Source organism: Panulirus ornatus, chromosome 1 (genome assembly GCF_036320965.1).
Source record: "Panulirus ornatus isolate Po-2019 chromosome 1, ASM3632096v1, whole genome shotgun sequence".
Taxonomy (NCBI): Eukaryota; Metazoa; Arthropoda; class Malacostraca; order Decapoda; family Palinuridae; genus Panulirus; species Panulirus ornatus.
Window position 1 is genome coordinate 43,655,864 of NC_092224.1, and position 19,056 is coordinate 43,674,919.

Here is a 19,056-nt window from a genome sequence, read left to right on the forward strand (position 1 = left end):
TATGAATTATGTACATGTATATATATGTATATGTCTCTGTGTGTGTATATATATGTATACGTTGAGATGTATAGGTATGTATATGTGTATGTGTGGACGTGTACGTATATACATGTGTATATGGGTGGATTAGGCCATTCTTTCGTCTGTTTCCTTGCGCTACCTCACTAACGCGGGAGACAGCGACAAAGTATGATAAAAAAATAACCTTTCAAAATGCATCTCTGCCACCCTTTTCATATGCTTTATCTAGACCTATAGATGCCACATACAAGTTATTCTGTTTTTATAATTACTTCTCACATACATTCTTCAAAGTAAACACCTGATCCACACATCCTCTACCATTCCTGTACACGCAACTACCCTTCAGTCACAACTTGCCCTTACCATGTACATTCAGTTAACCTCTGTTATTTGAATATTTACTTTTGTCCCCTTTCCCTTTGTACAATGGCACTATACAGGCATTTTGCCAGTCCACAGGCACCTTATCATGGGGAGTGCTCAGGCTGAAAATCCTAACTATCCAATCACAGCACGATGTGGTAAACTGCTACTAGCAGTGAAAAGTTGTTATTAAGGAAGGAAGAAAGGAGAGTGAATGGTTAAGAATAAATGTGAATAAAACCAATGTTATTAGGTTCAGTAGGGCAGAGGGACAAGTTAGATAAGTAAAAGTATGAGTAGAGAATAAATGGACAGAGTGAAGTGTTTTAGACATGGCAGAAAACTGAATCATGAAAGCAGAAGTGTCACAGGGGTCTCATCTCTAAGCTCCCCTTTTTTCGTTTCCCTCCCTCACTTTGCTCCTTCATATTTAGCTTCCTCTCTGGTTGATCTAGCTCTGTGGTTGTTGATGGATCAGCCTCCCCCCTTTTCTCCATCAACAGCAGTGTCCCTCAAGGTTTTGTCGTGTCCTCTACATTTTTTCTCCTTTTTTCAACGATTTCCTCTCCTTCATCCTCATCCTTCAACTCTGTTACCTCTTCTCTCACTTGATCTGCATCTCATCTTGACACAGCTTCCTCAATAAACTTGGACAGGATATCTCAGTGGGGTAGACAAAATATTCTGAAGTTTAATGCCTCCAAGACCCAGTTTGTACCCGTCTTTCTATCAAAAACTCCTCACAACTTTCATCTTTCCTTTGACAGTTCTGTAATTCCACCTATTGACTCAATGAACATACTTGGTATTATTTTGATATCCATTCTTTCTTTGAAACCCCACATTACTGGAATAGCTAAGTCTTCCTTTAAGAAACTGGGTATCCTATTTAGATGTCAAAACTCCTTTCCTAAACAGTAGCTCAAGTCTATATTTGTCTTAGTATGGAGTGCTGCTGTCACATCTGGGTTGATTCCAGGTCTGCATCCTTACTTGACAGTCGAGTAGAACGCAGTTTGCCTTATAAACTTGACCCCCTTGCCCTACACTGCCATGTCCTGTGCAATACCGGGCAAGCTGCTGCATCATATGATTATTATGTGGCCATCAGCAACTCAAGGGGTGGGCCTTTTTTTATACCTACACATCAAAGCTTTGGACCTCTCTACCTTCTCATATCTTTCCCAATAACTATGACCAGGCATATTTCAAAAGACAAGCTTTTCACTTTCTCAAAAATATGTAAATACTTTCCCATCTTTTTTCTCGGTTTCATAATTCTCTTTATTTCAATTAAGGCCGGCTCTTGATATGGACTTTTGTCCATGACTGGGGGGGGGGGGGGGGGCAAGAAGTTCTGGGAGTGCTGAGGAATGTGTGGAAAATGAGTTATCTAGGAGGGCAAAAAATGGGAATCTTTGAGAACAATATGTGGTGTGAGGTGGTTTGATTGAGTAAATAATAAAAGTGCAAATAAAAAGAATGGTTTACATGAGAAAGACAGATAACAGGAAGCCTATTTGGCCCACGATGCTTTTATGGTAAAAAAATGTGACAAGAAAATGTAATTTGCTTCCTGCTGCTGTCTTCTGGTGTCCCTGTTACTGCTGTCATTTATACAGTTTATTTCTGGCATTTTCTCAGAATATATGTGAGTTTATAAAATATTTGTCTAAATGACTTTTGAAGGTATTCATAGTCTTGGCATTCACTACGTGTGATGGTAACTTATTCCAGTGCTCAACACACCTATAGGAAAAGAAGCTTTTTCCCCACATCTGTACTGTCTTTTGGCTTTGAGTTTTATTCCATTTGTCCAGGTAACGTATTTTCCTTTATTTTGAAAAGATGTTTGTGATTTATTTTATCATACTTCTTCAGAATTTTGAAAATTTGGATTGTCATAGCAAAGTCTACGTTTTTCAAGGGAGAAGAGATCCAGTTGATTTAGCCTCTCTTCGTAAGTCAGATTTCTAAGGGATAGGATAAATTTTGTTGCATGTCTTTGTACTTGCTCTAATTTTCCTTGTCTTTTTTATAGTTTTTGGGGACCAAAACTGGTCTTATAGAAAATTATAGTGAAAATTGATTCTGGTGTCATGTAATCTGTTCCTGGCTATGAAACCTAACATTTGGTTGCCTTTTTTAGTTGCTGCTTGACAGTTTAGTGTATTTACTTTTCTTCACTATAGTTAGTTTCTGAAGAGTTTGTAGTCATAATGTATATTCTCGTCTCCAAAGTGCATAACTTTACACTTGTCTACGCTAACCTTTATTTGCCATCTGTCTGACCACTCTGCTAGAAAGATAAGATCTCTGAATCATTTTGCAGCTCTACCTCCTAGTTTAGTTCATCAGCAGATTTGGAGATCTTACATATGAGACCAAGTTCTATGTCATTAATGTACATCTAGCCAATCTGAGGCTGCTTTCTTCCAGTGCTTTGAGTTTATGTTAAAAGTCTCCTGTGAGGTACTTTATCAAAAGCCTTTTGGAAGTCTAAAAACACTACATCGATGGTACTTTTTCGTCCCTATTCTGATAAATAACATTAAAAGATTCCAACAAATTCTGGTTGAGAGAGTAGAAGAGGGTGTGCTGAAATGGTTTGGACATGAGTGAATGAGTGAGAAAAGGTTGACAAACAGAATATGTCAGAAGTGGAGGGAACAAGGAGAACCAAGAGGCCAAATAGGAGATGGAAGGATAGAGTGGAAAAAAATTTGAGATATCGGGGCCTGAGCATGTAGGCGGGAGGAAAGTGTACAGGATAAAGATGCTGTTTTGTAGGTGCTTGATCTGAGGGTTGTGTATGAAAACAGACTCATTTTCCCTTAAGGCAGCTTTATAGATGTATCCTGCATGACAAATTTATTTTAAAGCACTTCCAGTTGATTATTGTGACTGTTTAACTGGTAGTGGTAAATTAAGTGCTTGCAGTTGCTGCCAACAGACTTTTGCATGAATGATATATGGATGCTTTAAGAATATTTTCTTACAGGTTGCATGACATTGTGTTGAGAGAATACTGATTTTGTATGTGTTGTAAAAATATTAATTCATTCACTTTAGTTGTGTTTGCGCAAAGCTATGCTGTTTTGTTTTAATGCTGAGTTTGGCCACGAGACACTTTATGCTGTTGTTGGATTGAAGTAAAAATACAAGATGTAGAGGATTGTGTTCTCTTTGATTCATCCTGCCTGGTTATCATGAGCAGACAAGATGCACAGCTATTGTAACATGGTGGCAGTGGGACACAAGGACACATGCCAGCGATGACTACAAGGGTATTGGTGCAGTATTGTTGCAGGAAGGCCATCCTTTGTGCAACACTGGTAGAGAGTGTATGCAACACTAGTAGGTTACTGACTGGTAGAGCGAGTCTGTATGCAATTATAAAGATGCCTGCATTGTAAATGCACTAGAGAAATGGCACCAGTTTACATATGGTAGACCAATAATTGTGTACACAAACCACAAGCTGCTTGAAAGCATTGTGCTGAAGCCTTTAGGCAATGCTTATAAGAGTAAGGTACATGAAGGGCAGCCAAATGTTCATTGCTGACACAATAAGTAGAGCCTACTTACCCGTTAAAAATGGGGACTCCAATGAGGAGTTTGAAAAAATTGATGCTGTTAGGCAAGAGACGAATAGGGACACATTGCAGACTCTGAAAAGTGTTATTGAACATGGTTAGCAGGATAAGAAATCTCAAATGCCTGGAGTTGTCACACCATATTTTGACTTGCTTATTGAAGGGTGTTTGTGCTGGTCTATATGAATGCTAAAATATAATCCTTGGTGCAATGTTGTGAGGCTTGTAGGTCTTATGAAATATCCCTTTCAAATGAAAAAGATTGGCATTGACCTGTTTGAACTAATTGGCAAGTATTACCTCATAACTGTATGTTATTTTTCAATCTGTTGTTACTAAAATCAAGGCACACTGCTAGACATGGTATTCCTGATGAAATGATAAGTGATAATGGTTTTCAAATGATTTCAGAAACAGTCAACGTTTACCAGTATATGGGAAAATCAGCCTTTCAACAGCAAGGCAAATGGCAAGGTTGAGTCTGCTGGTGTACACTTAGGAACATGCCCACACAGGGCACCATCACAAGTCTTGTTCAAAGAATGATGCATAGAACAAAAACTATTGTACCTATTGTAGAAAATTTACTGAAGTCAGACAGTAAAGTTGGAGTGAATGAGGTAGATAAACTGATATGTTTATAGAATACAGAGGCATCTTATTACAATGTTAAAGCTCATAACCTCCCTGAATTATGTGGTAATACTGTCAGAACAAAAACTATTGTACCTATTGTAGAAAATTTACTGAAGTCAGACAGTAAAGTTGGAGTGAATGAGGTAGATAAACTGATATGTTTATAGAATACAGAGGCATCTTATTACAATGTTAAAGCTCATAACCTCCCTGAATTATGTGGTAATACTGTCAGACTTAAACTATTTAGGCTTGGAGTTAAGAGATTAAAGAAGGGAACCTGTATGCCAGGTCATATGAGGTAGAAACAGAGTATGATGTAATACTACGGAGGAATAGGTGTCACATGAGACATACAAATGAGGAAGAATAATGCGCGGTGACCCTCTCACAGATGTAGTTGAGGGTAGACCTGTGAAAGAAGAAGGCCTTCATGATTATGCTTAGAAGAAGGAGTACCATGTCAGTAACCCTGGTACCCCAGTAATGAATGTTGTTGTTGTCTAATTGGAGTCAGAATACAATATGTGGAGGATTTTCTTCTCTTTGATTCATCCTGCCTGGTTATCATGTAAGCATGATTTTTTTTCTTTCTTGGATTAGGATAGGGAGCCATTTCAATGCATTACACATGAGCTCTTGTATGGATGTGAGTGGATGTGGCCTTTCTTCATGTTTCCTGTTGCTACCTCGCTGATGCAGGGGACGGCGATCAGGTGTGCTATTTCCTGTGGGGTGGGATGGTGTCGGAAATGGATGATGGCAAGAAAGTATAACTAAGTACATGCGCATATGTTATTATTATTATTATTATGCACGTTAACAAGGTAGCGCCAAGAGACAGACTAAGAAAGACCCATCCACTTTCATACACATAAATGCATATGCATATACTTTTATTTATTACACCTGATCACTGTTTCCCACATCAGCGAGGTAGCGCCAGGAAACAGACAAAGAACAAACGATCCACTACTGAGCGTGAACGAATGTGGCCTTTTTTGTAAGTTTTCCCAGCACTACCTTGCTAAAGCACAGGGTAGCGATACTATTCCCTGTAGAGCAGGGTGCCACTGGGAATTGGATGAAGGCAAGCAAGTATATATGTGTATGTACATATATGTTATGTATATATATGGGTATGATGCCCTTTATGTATATGTGTGTATATGAGTGGATGGGCCATTCTTTGCTTGTTTCCAGTCGCTACCTTGCTGATGCAGGTAATGGAGATCAAGTATAATAATAATGATAATATTATTATTTATTTATAATATCATACTTTGTCACTGTCTCCCGCGTTAGTGAGGTAACACAAGGAAACAGACAAAAGAATGGCCCAGCCCACCCACATACACATGTATATACATACACATCCACACACGCACATATACCTACCTATACATCTCAACGTATACACACGCAGACATATACATATATACACATGTGCATAATTCATACTGTCTGCCTTTATTCATTCCCGTCGCCACCCCACCACACATGAAATGAAAACCCCCTTCCCCCGCATGTGCGCGAGGTAATGCTAGGAAAAGACAACAAAGGCCACACTCATTCACACAGTCTTTAGCTGTCATGTATAATGCACCAAAACCACAGCTCCCTTTCCACATCCAGGCCCCACAATACTTTCCATGGTTTACCCCAGACGTTTCACATGCCCTGGTTCAATCCATTGACAGCACATTGACCCCAGTATACCACATAGTTCCAATTCACTCTATTCCTTGCACACCTTTCACCCCCCTGCATATTCAGGCCCCAATCACTCAAAATATTTTTCACTCCATTTCAATGTACCCTCTTCTGCTCTCTCAACCACACTCTTTTTATTACCACACATCTCTCTTACCCTTTCATTACTTACTCGATCAAACAACCTCACACCACATATCGTCCTCAAACATCTCATTCCAACACATCCACCCTCCTCTGCACAACTCTATCTATAGCCCACACCTTGCGACCATATAACATTGTTGGAACAACTATTCCTTCAAACATACCCATTTTTGCTTTCCAAGATGACGTTCTCGACTTCCACACATTTTTCAAAGAACCCAGAACTTTCGCCCTCTCCCCCACTCTATGATTCATTTCTGCTTCCATGGTTCCATCCGCTGCCAAATTCACTCCTAGATATCTAAAACACTTCACTTCCTCCAGTTTTTCTCCATTCAAACTTACCTCCCAATTGACTTGTCCCTCAACCCTACTGTACCCAATAACCTTGCTCTTATTCACATTTACTCTCAGCTTTCTTCTTTCACACACTTTACCATACTCAGTCACTAGCTTCTGCAGTTTCTCTCCCAAATCAGCCACCAGAGCTGTATCATCAGCGAACAACAGCTGACTCACTTCCCAAGCTCTCTCATCAACAACAGACTGCATACTTGCCCCTCTTTCCAAAACTCTTGCATTTACCTCCCTAACGACCTCATCCATAAACAAATTAAACAACCATGGAGATATCACGCCCCCCTGCCGCAAAGTTTCCTCTCTTCCTACACGTACACATGCCTTACATCCTTGGTAAAAACTTTTCACTGCTTCTAACGACTTCCCTCCCACACCATATATTCTTAATTCCTTCCACAGAGCATCTCTACCAACTCTATCATACGCCTTCTCAAGATCCATAAATGCTACATACAAATCCATTTGCTTTTCTAAGTATTTCTCACATACATTTTTCAAAGCAAACCCCTGATCCACACATCCTTTACCACTTCTGAAACCACACTGCTCTTTCCCAATCTGATGCTCTGTACATGCCTTCACCCTCTCAATCAATACCCTCCCATATAATTTCCCAGAAATGTATATAATAATATATATATTTATTTATTTATTATACTTAGTTGCTATCTCCCATGTCAGCGAGATAGCGCAAGGAAACAGATGAAAGAATTGCCCGACCCACCCACATACACATGTATAAACGCCCACACACGCACATATACATACCTATAAATTTCAAAGTATACATACATATACATACACAGACACCAGGTACACATTTTGGATAGGATCACAATTTTGTGCGTGATATACATCTTTGTTGTATATCAACTGACTTATACTTCTCTCTTGTGTCTCCCCTGATGTGATTATTACACGAAAGTGCACTTGGGAACTTATCGTGTTTTATTTTCTTATGCACTCATAGGAATATATACACATGTACATATTCATACTTGCTGCCTTCATCCATTCCCATCGCTGCCGTGCCACACATGTAATGGCACCCCTTCCCCCCTCACGTGTGCGAGAAAGTGCTAGGAAAAGATATAACAAAGGCCATTCCTTCACACTCAATCTCTAGCTGCCATGTGTAACTCGCTGAAACCACAGCTCCCTTTCCACATTCAGGCCCCACAAAACTTTCCATGGGTTACCCCAGACACTTCACATGCCCTGGTTCAATCCATTGACAGCACTTTGACCCCGGTATACCACATCGTTCCAATTCACTTTATTCCTTGCATGCCTTTCACCCTCCTGCATGTTCAGGCCCAATTGCTCAAAATCTTTTTCACTACATCCTTCCACCTTCAATTTAGTCTCCCACTTTTCATTCCTTCCACCTCTCACACATATATCCTCTGTCAATCTCTCCTCACTCATTCTCTCCATGTGACCAAACCATTCCAATACACCCTTTTCTGCTCTCTCAACCACACTCTTTTTATTACCACATATCTCTCTTACCCTTTCATTACTTACTCTATCAAACCACCTCACACCACATATTGTCCTCAAACATTTCATTTCAAATACATCCACCCTCCTCCACACAACCTTCGCACCTATATAACATTGTTGGAACCACTATTACTTCAAACATACCCATTTTTGCTCTTCAAGATAATGTTCTCGTCTTCCACACATTCTTCAATGCTCCCAAAACATTTGCCCCCTCCCCCACCCTGTGACTCACTTCTGCTTCCATGGTTCCATATGCTCCTAAATCCACTCCCATATATCTAAAACACTTCACTTCCTCCAGTTTTTCTCCATTCAAACTTACCTCCCAGTTAACTTGTCCCTCAACCCTACTAAACCTAATAACCTTGCATTTATTCATATTTACTCTCAGCTTTTTTCTTTCACACAGTTTACCAAACACAGTTTCTCACCCAAATCAGCCACGAGCGCTGTATCATCAGCGAACAACAATTGACTCACTTCCCAAGCCCTCTCATCCACAACAGACTGCTTACTTGCCCCTCGTGCATTCACCTCCCTAACCACCCCATCCATTAACAAATTAAACAACCATGGAGACATCATGCACCCCTACTGCAAACCGACATTCACTGGGAACCAATTACTTTCCTCTCTTCCTACTCATACACATGCCTTACATCCTTGATAAGAACTTTTTGCTGCTTCTAGCAACTTACCTCCTACACCATATGCTCTTAATACCTTCCACAAAACATCTCTATCAGCTCTATCATATGCCTTCTCCAGGTCCATAAATGCTACATACAAATCTATCTGTTTTTCTAAGAATTTCTCACATATATTCTTCAAAGCAAATACCTGATTCACACATCCTCTACCACTTCTGAAACTACACTGTTCTTCCCCAGTCTGATGCCCTGAACATGCCTTTACCCTCTCAATCAACACCCTCCCATATAATTTCCCAGGAATTTTCAACAAACTTATACTTCTGTAATTTGAACACTCACCTTTATCCCATTTGCCTTTGTACAATGGCACTATGCATGCATTCTGCCAATCCTCAGGCACTTCACCATGAACCATACATACATTGAATATCCTTACCAACCAGTCAACAACACAGTCACCCCTTTCTTAATAAATTCCACTGCAATACCATCCAAACCCGCCACCTTGCCAGCTTTCGTCTTCTGCAAAGCTTTCACTACTTCCTCTTTGTTTGCAAAACCATTCTCCCTGACCCCTCTTACTTCGCACACCACCTCGACCAAAACACCCTATATCTAATATCTAATTTGCCCACCTCCCACTTTTCTCATGCCACAAGCATCTTTTGCACAAGCCATCACTGCCTCCCTAAAATACAACCCATTCCTCACCCACACCCCTTACGTCATTTACTCTAACCTTTTTCCATTCTGCAATCAATCTCTACTGGTACTTCCTCACACAAATCTCCTTTCCATGCTCACATACTCTCACCACTCTCTTCATCCCAACATTCTCTCTTCTGAATATCTCTACAAAATAATGATCAGACATCCCTCAATTTGGCCCTCTCAGCCTGTCAATTAATACATAATCCAATAATGCTCTCTGGCCATCTCTCCTACTTCTTCTTCTTCTTCTAAACTATTCGCCATTTCCCGCATTAGCGAGGTAGCGTTAAGAACAGAGGACTGGGCCTTTTTTGGAATATCCTCACCTGGCCCCCTCTGTTCCTTCTTTTGGAAAATTAAAAAAAAAAAAAAAGACGAGAGGGGAGGATTTCCAGCCCCCCGCCCCCTCCCCTTTTAGTCGCCTTCTACGACACGCAGGGAATACGTGGGAAGTATTCTTAATCCCCTCTCCTACTTACATATGTATACTAATGTATATCTCTTTTTAAACTAGGTATTCTCAATCACCAGTCCTTTTTCAGCACACAAATCTACAAATTCATCACCAATTCCATTTACAACACGGAACACCCCATGTACACCATTAATACTCTCAACTTCCACATTACTCACCTTCGCATTCAAATCACCTAACATTATAACCCAGTCTCATGCATCAAAGCTGCTAACACACTCACTCAGCTGTTCCCAAAACACTTGCCTCTCATGCCCAGGTGCATAGGCACCAATAATCACCCATCTCTCTCCATCCATTTTCAGTTTTACCCAAATCAATCTAGAGTTTACTTTCTTACACTCTGACACACATTGCTTCAGGAATAGTGCTCTTTGTCCTCTCATTAACCGGTGACTTTACTACCAAGACATTCCAAAACCCCTCTTCCCCTTTACCCTTCAGCTTTGTTTCACTCAGGGTCAAAATATCCAAAACATCCTCAAACATACTATCTATCTCTCCTTTTTTCTCTTCTTCCAGACATGATTAGACACCCCAATCTGAGTCTTCAAGAAGGATGAGCAAACCCTGCATGTCTCCTTCTGTTTCCCCTTTTAGAAAGTTAAAATACAAGGAGGGGAGGGTTCCTGACCCCATGTGGGGAATGTGTGAGAAGTATTCTTTCTCCACTATCCCTAGTAAGGTATTAAGAGTATATGGAGTGGGAGGTAAGCTGCTAGAAGCAGTGAAAAGATTTTATTGAGGATGTGAGGCATGTGTACGACTAGGAAGAGAGGAAGGTGATTGGTTCCCAGTGAATGTCGGTTTGCGGCAGGGGTGCGTGATGTCTCCATGGTTGTTTAATTTCTTTACGGATGGGGTTGTGAGGGAGGTGAATGCAAGAGTTTTGGAGAGAGGGGCAAGTATGCATTCTGTTTTGGATGAGAGGGCTTGGGAAGTGAGGCAGTTGTTGTTCACTGATGATACAGTGAGAAACTGCAGAAGTTGGTGACTGAATTTGGTGAAGTGTGTGAAAAAAGAAAGCTGAGAGTAAATGCGAATAAGAGCAAGGTTATAAGGTTCAGTAGGGTTGAGGGACAAGTCAATTGGGAAGTAAGTTTGAATGGAGAAAAACTGGAGGAAGTGAAGTGTTTTAAATATCTGGGAGTGCATTTGGCAGCGGATGGAACCATGGAAGCGGAAGTGAGTCACAGGGTGGGGGAGAGGGCGAAGGTTCTGGGAGCGTTAAAGAATGTGTGGACGGCGAGTACATTATCTCGGAGAGCAAAAATGGGTATGTTTGAAGGAATAGTGGTTCCAACAATGTTATATGGTTGTGAGGCAGGGGCTATAGATAGGGTTGTGTGGAGGAGGGTGGATGTCTTGGAAATGAGATGATTGAGGACAGTATGTGGTGTGAGGTGGTTGATCGAGTAAGTAATCACAGGGTAAGAGAGATGTGTGGTATTACAAAGAGTGTGGTTGAGAGAGCAGAGGAGGGTATATTGAACTGGTTTGGTCACATGGAGAGAATAAGTGAGGAAAGATTGACAAAGAGGATATAAGTGTTGGAGGTGGAGAGATGAAATGAAAAAGATTTTGAGCAATCAGGGCCTAAACATACAGGAAGGTGAATGGCATGCAAGGAATAGAGTGAATTGGAACAATGTGGTATACCAGGGTTGACGTGCTGTCAATAAATTGAACTAGGGCATGTGAAGCATCTAGGTAAACCACGGAAACTTTTGTGGGGCCTGGATGTGGAAAGGAAGCTGTGGTTTTGGTGCACTGCACATGACAGCTAGAGACTGAGTGTGAATAAATGAGGCCTTTGTTGTCTTTTCCTAGCACTATCTCGTGTGTGGGCGGGGGGAGGGGGGGTGCCATTTCATGTGTGATGGGGTGGCAACGGGAATGGATGAGAGCAGCAAGTATGAATATGTACATGTGTATATATGTATATGTTTGTGTATGTATGTATGTTTGTGTATGTTTATGTTGAAATGTATAGGTATATGTGTGTGTGTGTATGTGTGTGTGTGGGCGTGTATATATATTCATGTGTATGTGGGTGGGTTGGGCCACTCTTTCATCTGTTTTCTTGCGCTACCTCGCTAACACAGGAGACAGTGACAATGTATAATAACAATAAATATATATATATATATATATATATATATATATATATATATTTTTTTGCGTGTGTGGACGTGTGTATGTACATGTGTATGGGGGGGGGGGGTTGGGCCATTTCTTTCGTCTGTTTCCTTGCGCTACCTCGCAAACGCGGGAGACAGCAACAAAGTATAAAAAAAAAAAAAAAATTTTTTTATACTATTTGCCATTTCCCCCGTTAGCGAGGTAGCGTTAAGAACAGAGGACTGGGCCTTAGAGGGAATATCCTCACCTGGCCCCCTTCTCTGTTCCTTCTTTTGGAGGAAAAAAAAAAACGAGAGGGGAGGATTCCCAGCCACCTGCTCCCTCCCCTTTTAATCGCCTTCTACGACACGCAGGGAATACGTGGGAAGTATTCTTTCTCCCCTATCCCCAGGGATGATATATATATATATATATATTTTTTTTTTTTTTTTTTTTTGCTTTGTCGCTGTCTCCCGCGTTTGCGAGGTAGTGCAAGGAAACAGACAAAAGAAATGGCCCAACCCACCCCCATACACATGTATATACATACGTCCACACACGCAAATATACATACCTACACAGCTTTCCATGGTTTACCCCAGACGCTTCACATGCCTTGATTCGATCCACTGACAGCACGTCAACCCCGGTATACCACATTGCTCCAATTCACTCTATTCCTTGCCCTCCTTTCACCCTCCTGCATGTTCAGGCCCCGATCACACAAAATCTTTTTCACTCCATCTTTCCACCTCCAATTTGGTCTCCCTCTTCTCCTCGTTCCCTCCACCTCAGACACATATATCCTCTTGGTCAATCTTTCCTCACTCATTCTCTCCATGTGACCAAACCATTTCAAAACACCCTCTTCTGCTCTCTCAACCACGCTCTTTTTATTTCCACACATCTCTCTTACCCTTACGTTACTTACTCGATCAAACCACCTCACACCACACATTGTCCTCAAACATCTCATTTCCAGCACATCCATCCTCCTGCGCACAACTCTATCCATAGTCCACGCCTCGCAACCATACAACATTGTTGGAACCACTATTCCTTCAAACATACCCATTTTTGCTTTCCGAGATAATGTTCTCGACTTCCACACATTCTTCAAGGCTCCCAGAATTTTCGCCCCCTCCCCCACCCTATGATCCACTTCCGCTTCCATGTTTCCATCCGCTGCCAGATCCACTCCCAGATATCTAAAACACTTCACTTCCTCCAGTTTTTCTCCATTCAAACTCACCTCCCAATTGACTTGACCCTCAACCCTACTGTACCTAATAACCTTGCTCTTATTCACATTTACTCTTAACTTTCTTCTTTCACACACTTTACCAAACTCAGTCACCAGCTTCTGCAGTTTCTCACATGAATCAGCCACCAGCGCTGTATCATCAGCGAACAACAACTGACTCACTTCCCAAGCTCTCTCATCCCCAACAGACTTCATCCTTGCCCCTCTTTCCAAAACTCTTGCATTCACATCCCTAAAAACCCCATCCATAAACAAATTAAACAACCATGGAGACATCACACACCCCTGCCGCAAACCTACATTCACTGAGAACCAATCACTTTCCTCTCTTCCTACACGTACACATGCCTTACATCCTCGATAAAAACTTTTCACTGCTTCTGACAACTTGCCTCCCACACCATATATTCTTAATACCTTCCACAGAGCATCTCTATCAACTCTATCATATGCCTTCTCCAGATCCATAAATGCTACATACAAATCCATTTGCTTTTCTAAGTATTTCTCACATACATTCTTCAAAGCAAACACTTGATCCACACATCCTCTACCACTTCTGAAACCACACTGCTCTTCCCCAATCTGATGCTCTGTACATGCCTTCACCCTCTCAATCAATACCCTCCCATACAATTTGCCAGGAATACTCAACAAACTTATACCTCTGTAATTTGAGCACTCACTCTTATCCCCTTTGCCTTTGTACAATGGCACTATGCACGCATTCCGCCAATCCTCAGGCACCTCACCATGAGTCATACATACATTAAATAACCTTACCAACCAGTCAACAATACAGTCACCCCCTTTTTTAATAAATTCCACTGCAATACCATCCAAACCTGCTGCCTTGCCGGCTTTCATCTTCCGCAAAGCTTTTACTACCTCTTCTCTGTTTACCAAATCATTTTCCCTAACCCTCGCACTTTGCACACCACCTCGACCAAAACACCCTATATCTGCCACTCTATCATCAAACACATTCAACAAACCTTCAAAATACCCACTCCATCTCCTTCTCACATCACCACTACTTGTTATCACCTCCCCATTTGCGCCCTTCACTGAAGTTCCCATTTGCTCCCTTGTCTTACGCACTTTATTTACCTCCTTCCAGAACATCTTTTTATTCTCCCTAAAATTTAATGATACTCTTTCACCCCAACTCTCATTTGCCCTTTTTTTCACCTCTTGCACCTTTCTCTTGACCTCCTGTCTCTTTCTTTTATACGTCTCCCACTCAATTTCATTTTTTCCCTGCAAAAATCGTCCAAATGCCTCTCTCTTCTCTTTCACTAATACTCTTACTTCTTCATCCCACCACTCACTACCCTTTCTAATCAACCCACCTCCCACTCTTCTCATGCCACAGGCATCTTTTGCGCAATCCATCACTGATTCCCTAAATACATCCCATTCCTCCCCCACTCCCCTTACTTCCATTGTTCTCACCTTTTTCCATTCTGTACTCAGTCTCTCCTGGTACTTCCTCACACAAGTCTCCTTCCCAAGCTCACTTACTCTCACCACCCTCTTCACCCCAACATTCACTCTTCTTTTCTGGAAACCCATACAAATCTTCACCATAGCCTCCACAAGATAATGATCAGACATCCCTCCAGTTGCACCTCTCAGCACATTAACATCCAAAAGTCTCTCTTTCGCACGCCTGTCAATTAACACGTAATCCAATAATGCTCTCTGGCCATCTCTCCTACTTACATAAGTATACTTATGTATATCTCGCTTTTTAAACCAGGTATTCCCAATCATCAGTCCTTTTTCAGCACATAAATCTACAAGCTCTTCACCATTTCCAGTTACAACACTGAACACCCCATGTATACCAATTATTCCCTCAACTGCCACATTACTCGCCTTTGCATTCAAATCACCCAACACTATAACCCGGTCTCGTGCATCAAAACCACTAACACACTCATTCAGCTGCTCCCAAAACACTTGACTCTCATGATCTTTCTTCTCATGCCCAGGTGCATGCCCATCTCCATCAACTTTCAGTTTTACCCATATTAATCGAGAATTTACTTTCTTACATTCTATCACATACTTCCACAACTCCTGTTTCAGGAGTACTGCTACTCCTTCCCTTGCTCTTGTCCTCTCACTAACCCCTGACTTTACTCCCAAGACATTCCCAAACCACTCTTCCCCTTTACCCTTGAGCTTTGTTTCACTCAGAGCCAAAACATCCAGGTTCCTTTCCTCAAACATACTACCTATCTCTCCTTTTTTCACATCTTGGTTACATCCACACACATTTAGGCACCCCAATCTGAGCCTTCGAGGAGGATGAGCACTCCCCGCGTGACTCCTTCTTCTGTTTCCCATTTTAGAAAGTTAAAAAAATACAAGGAGGGGAGGATTTCTGGCCCCCTGCTCCCGTCCCCTCTAGTCGCTTTCTACGACACGCAAGGAATGCGCGGGAAGTATTCTCTCACCCCTATCCCCAGGGATAATATACATATATATATATACACATACACACACATACACACACACACGCACACATACACACACACACACACATACATATATATACAAGTGAAAAATGTAAGAAACAATTTAGAAAACTGAAACTTCTAGCTTGAAATGAAATGAAAAAATGAATGTCACATAATGGTTCAACCTCTGGCTATGGAAAAAGGAAATGTTTAATTTATTTACACAAACGTCAATAGTAGTTCTCATCAATTTAACCACTGTATCAATAAGCTTCAATGTCTAAGCTACATTTTTCAATTTCACTATTTTCTTGTCAAAGCACCATGTATGAAAACTATCACTCCAGTAACACAGCCTTGCAAGTACATGACCAGGAACGTTCCTAGAATCCCGGATTCCGTTTTCTTCGAGTGAAAGGCTGCAGTCACGGGCGATTGTCTTCACAATGGTGACACTGTACACGATGAAGTGCCACATGAGAAGCAGGACGGTGTTAGGATGTGAGGTTCCTCATCTTGACCTGTGTGAGTGACTTGCCACACGATATGGACTGCCAGCTACGTAGGTACAGACACACAAGCTGAAAAACTGGCAGGCGATCTTTATTTCTTCGGATGTTATATCGCGACGATACCTTTATATATATATATATATATATATATATATATATATATATATATATATATATATATATATATATAAGAGTGGGAGGTGGGTTGATTAGAAAGGGTAGTGAGTGGTGGGATGAAGAAGTAAGAGTATTAGTGAAAGAGAAGAGAGAGGCATTTGGACGATTTTTGCAGGGAAAAAATGCAATTGAGTGGGAGATGTATAAAAGAAAGAGACAGGAGGTCAAGAGAAAGGTGCAAGAGGTGAAATAAAGGGCAAATGAGAGTTGGGGTGAGAGAGTATCATTAAATTTTAGGGAGAATAAAAAGATGTTCTGGAAGGAGGTAAATAAAGTGCGTAAGACAAGGGAGCAAATGGGAACTTCGGTGAAGGGCGCAAGTGGGGAGGTGATAACAAGTAGTGGTGATGTGAGAAGGAGATGGAGTGAGTATTTTGAAGGTTTGTTGAATGTGTTTGATGATAGAGTGGCAGATATAGGGTGTTTTGGTCGAGGTGGTGTGCAAAGTGAGAGGGTTAGGGAAAATGATTTGGTAAACAGAGAAGAGGTAGTGAAAGCTTTGCGGAAGATGAAAGCCGGCAAGGCAGCGGGTTTGGATGGTATTGCAGTGGAATTTATTAAAAAAGGGGGTGACTGTATTGTTGACTGGTTGGTAAGGTTATTTAATGTATGTATGACTCATGGTGAGGTGCCTGAGGATTGGCGGAATGCGTGCATAGTGCCATTGTACAAAGGCAAAGGGGATAAGAGTGAGTGCTCAAATTACAGAGGTATAAGTTTGTTGAGTATTCCTGGTAAATTATATGGGAGGGTATTGATTGAGAGGGTGAAGGCATGTACAGAGCATCAGATTGGGGAAGAGCAGTGTGGTTTCAGAAGTGGTAGAGGATGTGTGGATCAGGTGTTTGCTTTGAAGAATGTATGTGAGAAATACTTAGAAAAGCAAATGGATTTGTATGTAGCATTTATGGATCTGGAGAAGGCATATGATAGAGTTGATAGAGATGCTCTGTGGAAGGTATTAAGAATATATGGTGTGGGAGGCAAGTTGTCAGAATCAGTGAAAAGTTTTTATCGAGGATGTAAGGCATGTGTACGTGTAGGAAGAGAGGAAAGTGATTGGTTCTCAGTGAATGTAGGTTTGCGGCAGGGGTGTGTGATGTCTCCATGGTTGTTTAATTTGTTTATGGATGGGGTTGTTAGGGAGGTAAATGCAAGAGTTTTGGAAAGAGGGGCAAGTATGAAGTCTGTTGGGGATGAGAGAGCTTGGGAAGTGAGTCAGTTGTTGTTCGCTGATGATACAGCGCTGGTGGCTGATTCATGTGAGAAACTGCAGAAGCTGGTGACTGAGTTTGGAAAAGTGTGTGGAAGAAGAAAGTTAAGAGTAAATGTGAATAAGAGCAAGGTTATTAGGTACAGTAGGGTTGAGGGTCAAGTCAATTGGGAGGTGAGTTTGAATGGAGAAAAACAGGAGGAAGTGAAGTGTTTTAGATATCTGGGAGTGGATCTGGCAGCGGATGGAACCATGGAAGCGGAAGTGGATCATAGGGTGTGGGAGGGGGCGAAAATCCTGGGGGCCTTGAAGAATGTGTGGAAGTCGAGAACATTATCTCGGAAAGCAAAAATGGGTATGTTTGAAGGAATGGTGGTTCCAACAATGTTGTATGGTTGCGAGGCGTGGGCTATGGATAGAGTTGCGCGCAGGAGGATGGATGTGCTGGAAATGAGATGTTTGAGGACAGTGTGTGGTGTGAGGTGGTTTGATCGAGTGAGTAACGTAAGGGTAAGAGAGATGTGTGGAAATAATAAGAGCGTGGTTGAGAGAGCAGGAGAGGGTGTTTTGAAGTGGTTTGGGCACATGGAGAGGATGAGTGAGGAAAGATTGACCAAGAGGATATATGTGTTGGAGGTGGAGGGAACAAGGAGAAGAGGGAGACCAAATTGGAGGTGGAAAGATGGAGTGAAAAAGATTTTGTGTGATCGGGGCCTGAACATGCAGGAGGGTGAAAGGAGGGCAAGGAATAGAGTGAATTGGAGCGATGTGGTATACCGGGGTTGACGTGCTGTCAGTGGATTGAAGCAGGGCATATGAAGCGTCTGGGGTAAACCATGGAAAGCTGTGTAGGTATGTATATTTGCATGTGTGGACGTATGTATATACATGTGTATGGGGGGGGGTTGGGCCATTTCTTTCGTCTGTTTCCTTGCGCTACCTCGCAAACGCGGGAGACAGCGACAAAGTATAATAAAATATAAATATATATATATATATATTTTTATTTATTTTGCTTTGTCGCTGTCTCCCGCATTAGCGAGGTAGCGCAAGGAAACAGATGAAAGAATGGCCCAACCCACCCATGTACGCATGTATATACATACACATC